The sequence below is a fragment of the Parasteatoda tepidariorum genome, chromosome 9 (assembly GCF_982258835.1).
Source record: "Parasteatoda tepidariorum strain Cologne lab strain chromosome 9, Ptep-v5.0, whole genome shotgun sequence".
NCBI classification, from domain to species: domain Eukaryota; kingdom Metazoa; phylum Arthropoda; class Arachnida; order Araneae; family Theridiidae; genus Parasteatoda; species Parasteatoda tepidariorum.
This window is the reverse complement of record NC_141763.1, coordinates 3979888-3985501: the sequence shown is the minus strand read 5'-3', so window position 1 is coordinate 3985501 and position 5614 is coordinate 3979888. Positions and strand designations below refer to the sequence as shown.

The following is a 5614-nucleotide window of genomic DNA, read 5'->3' as shown; positions in this document are numbered from 1 at the left end:
TAATTGTCCTTCCGCAGGTTCACCTACGGAAACCTTGTTACGCGTTAACTTCCTCTAAATGACCAAGTTCGATCAACTTTCCGGCACGCCGGCTCGACCCGGAGGTCAGCCAGAGCGCCAGTCCGAGGACCTCACTAAATCATTCCATCGGATGTTGCGACGGGCGGTTTGCACAAAGGGCAGGGACGTAATCAACACGAGCTGATGACTCGTGCTTACTGGGAATTCCTCGTTCAAGGCAGATATTTACCATTATTCCAGTAATGACCTTCCGTCAATTCCTTTAAGTTTCAGCTTTGCAACCATACTTCCCCCGGAACCAAAAAGCTTTGGTTTCCCGGAAGCTGCCCGGCGTGTCATTTGAGGAACACAGCCGGATCGGTGGCTGGCATCGTTTATGGTTAGAACTAGGGCGGTATTTGATCGCCTTCGAACCTCTAACTTTCGTTCTTGATTAATGGAAACATTCTTGGCAAATGCTTTCGCAGTAGTTCGTCTTGCGACGGTCCAAGAATTTCACCTCTAGCGTCGCAATACGAATGCCCCCGTCTGTCCCTCTTAATCATTACCTCGTGTTCCGAAAACCAACAAAATAGAACCGAGGTCCTATTCCATTATTCCATGCACCATTATTCATGCGTCATGCATACTTTGAGCACTCTAATTTTTTCAAAGTAAAATTGCCGAAACCGAACGACAACCGGTAAAGATCATCGGACAATTTCGGCGGCAATGCTCAGAACAGGCAGTGACCACCGGTGGGCGGACCACCCGTCTGGAACTAAGATCCAACTATGAGCTTTTTAACCGCAACAACTTCAATATACGCTTTTGGAGCTGGAGTTACCGCTGCGGCCGCAGCAGACTTTCCCTCCTTCTTTGATACAAGCATATGACTACTGGCAGGACCAACCATGTTACTTTCACGTTCAGCGAGCGTTCGAAGCGGCGCTTCGAATCTCAGAGGTGGTGGTGCCCCCGGCAGGCGAGGGCGCCGGACCCGGCATGACGGCCGGATCCCCGTTCGCACAGATCGAACTAGAGCCTTCTTCCTCTAGTCGGTTCGAGACTCACTGCGTCCCCCTTGGCGTCAACGCCTGGACGCGAGAGTGCTCTGCCGTCGAGAGTCGTGCTCGCGCCGGAACAAACTGCAGAAAACCTCGTAAATGCTTCCATCACTGTTCAGTCTCCTCGCGGCTACAAACTACTGTCCGAGCTGCTACTGAATAGCCGAGGCCGTCGCTTTCAGTGAGGCAACCCCCGTCTGTGTCGAGACGAGAGCACTGCGTTTCTCAAACGCTCACTATGCCGCACAAAGGTCAAAGCTGGCGCGGCTACGGAACGACGTCCGAGCCACTCGCTGAAAAGCCGAGACCTTTTGTTTCCGTGAGGCGAGCCCTGGCCCTTGTCGAGACGAGAGCGTTGCGTTTCTTGAGACACGCTCACTGTGCCTCACATGTATAGTCCCGCACAAAGTTCATGTTCCAAGCGAAAGATTTTTCTCCCGGGCTGTGGCCGTCGACGTCCGCATCCCCAGCCTCTCACCGAGGAAATTTAAATTTGAACGGAAAACGCATATCGGCCTTTCCGGCTCGCTCGGGCTTCGTCTCAGACTTCCCGTCGCCGGACTTAGAAGAATTTCCACAATTTTCGAGACTTAGAAAAATTTCGGAAAAAATTGGACTTTGAAAAAAAAAACACTCTAAAACTAATTAAAAAAAAATTAACTAAAAATTATTATTACATAATTATCATTAAAAATATTATTTATATTCATTTACCATATTATATAAATTTCATATTAAAATAATTTAAAATAATTAAAAAAAATAACATAAAATTATTATTATATAATTATATTATCAAATTTATATTATATAACTATTATTAAAAATTATATTTTTATGCATTATATTATATACATTTTTTATTAAAATATTTTAAAATTTAACTTTTATTATACATCTTTTAAAACAAATTTTGTTAATAAACACATTGTTTTATATTATAAAGTTTCTTCATTAGTACAATGTCAATAACTAATGTTTTTAGGCAACAATGTTACGATATTTGAAGTGTTTACGTCTGGTCTAACAGATCTTTCGAGTTTCTTTGCATAAGTGCTTTTAATTGCTTAATTTGCTTTTTTTTTATTTCTAAGTACGAAAATCTTCTGAATTTTTCAAAGTCAAAACTGTTTGAAAATATTACTAAGTTTGAAATACCATGAAATATTTCTAAGTACGAAAATCTTCTGAATTTTTCCAAGTCAAAACCGTTTGAAAATATTACTTAGTTTGAAATACCATGAAATATTTCTAAGTACGAAAATCTTCGGAATTTTTTAAAGTCAAAACCGTTTGAAAATATTACTAAGTTTGAAATACCATAAAATATTTCTAAGGACGAAAATCTTCGGAATTTTTCAAAGTCAAAACCGTTTGAAAATATTACTAAGTTTGAAATACCATGAAATATTTCTAAGTACGAAAATCTTCGGAATTTTTCAAAGTCAATACCGCTTGAAAATATTTCTATGTTTGAAATACCATGAAATATTACTAAGTACGAAAATCTTCTGAATTTTTCAAAGTCAAAACCGTTTGAAAATATTACTAAGTTTGACATACCATGAAATATTTCTAAGTACGAAAATCTTCTGAATTCCCGCACAAAGTTCATTTTCCAAGCGAAGAATTTTTCTCCCGGGCTGTGGCCGTCGACGTCCGCATCCCTGGCCTCTCGCCGAGGAAATTTAAATTTGAACGGCAAACGCATATTGGCCTTTCCGGCCTCGCTCGGGCTTCATCTCAAACTTCCCGTCGCCGGACTTAGAAGAATTTCCACAATTTTCGAGACTTAGAAAAATTTCGGAAAAAATTTTCGGTACTTAGAAAAATTCTGCCGATTTCGGTACTTAGAAAAATTCTGTTGATTTCGGTACTTAGAAAAATTCTGTTGATTTCGGTACTTAGAAAATTTCTGCCTCTTTCGGTACTTTGAAAAGACTCGGAAGTTTTCGGCACTTAGTAAATTTCTGACGTTCTGCCTTTTTCGGTTCTTTGAAAAGACTCAGAAGTTTTCGGTACTTAGAAAATTTCTGACATTTTCGGTACTTAGAAAAATTCTGATGATTTCGGTACTTAGAAAAATTCTGACGATTTCGGTACTTAGAAAAATTCTGCCGATTTCGATACTTAGAAAAATTCTTTTGATTTCGGGACTTAGAAAATGTCTGACCTTTTCGGTACTTAGAAAATATCAGACGTTTTCAGTACTTAGAAATATTCTGTCGATTTCGGTACTTAGAAAACATTCAGAAGTCCTCGGTACTTAGAAAATTTCTGACGTTTTCGGTACTTAGAAAAATTCTGTTGATTTCGGTACTTAGAAAAATTCTGTCGATTTCGGTACTTAGAAAAATTGTGTTGATTTCGGTACTTAGAAAAATTCTGACGATTTCGGTACTTTGAAAAGACTCGGAAGTTTTAGGTACTTAGTAAATTTCTGACGTTCTGCCTTTTTCGGTACTTTGAAAAGACTCAGAAGTTTTCGGTACTTAGAAAATTTTTGACGTTTTCGGAACTTAGAAAAATTCTGATGACTTCGGATCTTACAAAATTTCTGAGCTTTTCGGTACTTAGAAAAATTCTGTCGATTTCGGTACTTAGAAAAATTCTGACCTTTTCTGTCCTTAGAAAATTTCTGACCTTTTCGGTACTTAGAAAATATCTGACGTTTTCGGAACTTAGAAAATTTCTGCCTTTTTCGGTACTTTGAAAAGACTCAGAAGTTTTCGGCACTTAGTAAATTTCTGACGTTCTGCCTTTTTCGGTACTTTGAAAAGACTCAGAAGTTTTCGGTACTAAGAAAATTTCTGACGTTTTCGGTACTTAGAAAAATTCTGATGATTTCGGTACTTAGAAAAATTCTGTTGATTTCGGTACTTAGAAAATTTCTGCCTCTTTCGGTACTTTGAAAAGACTCGGAAGTTTTCGGCACTTAGTAAATTTCTGACGTTCTGCCTTTTTCGGTACTTTGAAAAGACTCAGAAGTTTTCGGTACTTAGAAAATTTCTGACATTTTCGGTACTTAGAAAAATTCTGATGATTTCGGTACTTAGAAAAATTCTGACGATTTCGGTACTTAGAAAAATTCTGCCGATTTCGATACTTAGAAAAATTCTTTTGATTTCGGGACTTAGAAAATGTCTGACCTTTTCGGTACTTAGAAAATATCAGACGTTTTCAGTACTTAGAAATATTCTGTCGATTTCGGTACTTAGAAAACATTCAGAAGTCCTCGGTACTTAGAAAATTTCTGACGTTTTCGGTACTTAGAAAAATTCTGTTGATTTCGGTACTTAGAAAAATTCTGTCGATTTCGGTACTTAGAAAAATTGTGTTGATTTCGGTACTTAGAAAAATTCTGACGATTTCGGTACTTTGAAAAGACTCGGAAGTTTTAGGTACTTAGTAAATTTCTGACGTTCTGCCTTTTTCGGTACTTTGAAAAGACTCAGAAGTTTTCGGTACTTAGAAAATTTTTGACGTTTTCGGAACTTAGAAAAATTCTGATGACTTCGGATCTTACAAAATTTCTGAGATTTTCGGTACTTAGAAAAATTCTGTCGATTTCGGTACTTAGAAAAATTCTGACCTTTTCTGTCCTTAGAAAATTTCTGACCTTTTCGGTACTTAGAAAATATCTGACGTTTTCGGAACTTAGAAAATTTCTGCCTTTTTCGGTACTTTGAAAAGACTCAGAAGTTTTCGGCACTTAGTAAATTTCTGACGTTCTGCCTTTTTCGGTACTTTGAAAAGACTCAGAAGTTTTCGGTACTAAGAAAATTTCTGACGTTTTCGGTACTTAGAAAAATTCTGATGATTTCGGTACTTAGAAAATTTCTGACGTTTTCGGTACTTAGAAAATTTCTGACCTTTTCGGTACTTAGAAAAATTCTTACGATTTCGATACTTAAACATTCAGAAGTTTTCGGTACTTAGAAAAATTCTGCCGATTTCGGTACTTAGAAAAATTCTGTTGATTTCAGTACTTCGAAAAATACTGTCGATTTCGGTACTTATAAAAATTCTTTTGATTTCGGTACTTAGAAAAATGCTTCCGATTTCGGTACTTAGAAAAATTCTGTTGATTTCGGAACTTAGAAAAATTCTGTCGATTTCGGTACTTAGAAAAATTCTGTTGATTTCGGTACTTAGAAAATTTCTGCCTCTTTCGGTACTTTGAAAAGACTCGGAAGTTTTCGGCACTTAGTAAATTTCTGACGTTCTGCCTTTTTCGGTACTTTGAAAAGACTCAGAAGTTTTCGGTACTTAGAAAATTTCTGACATTTTCGGTACTTAGAAAAATTCTGATGATTTCGGTACTTAGAAAAATTCTGACGATTTCGGTACTTAGAAAAATTCTGCCGATTTCGATACTTAGAAAAATTCTGTTGATTTCGGTACTTAGAAAATGTCTGACCTTTTCGGTACTTAGAAAATATCAGACGTTTTCAGTACTTAGAAATATTCTGTCGATTTCGGTACTTAGAAAACATTCAGAAGTCCTCGGTACTTAGAAAATTTCTGACGTTTTCGGTACTTAGAAA

General features: G+C 37.4%; 1 pseudogene; it reads right to left on the bottom strand.

Moving 5' to 3' along the window:
* Window positions 1–919, bottom strand: LOC147803258 (small subunit ribosomal RNA; annotated as a pseudogene; the record flags this gene model as incomplete).
* Between the last annotated feature and the right edge of the window lie 4695 nt (window positions 920–5614).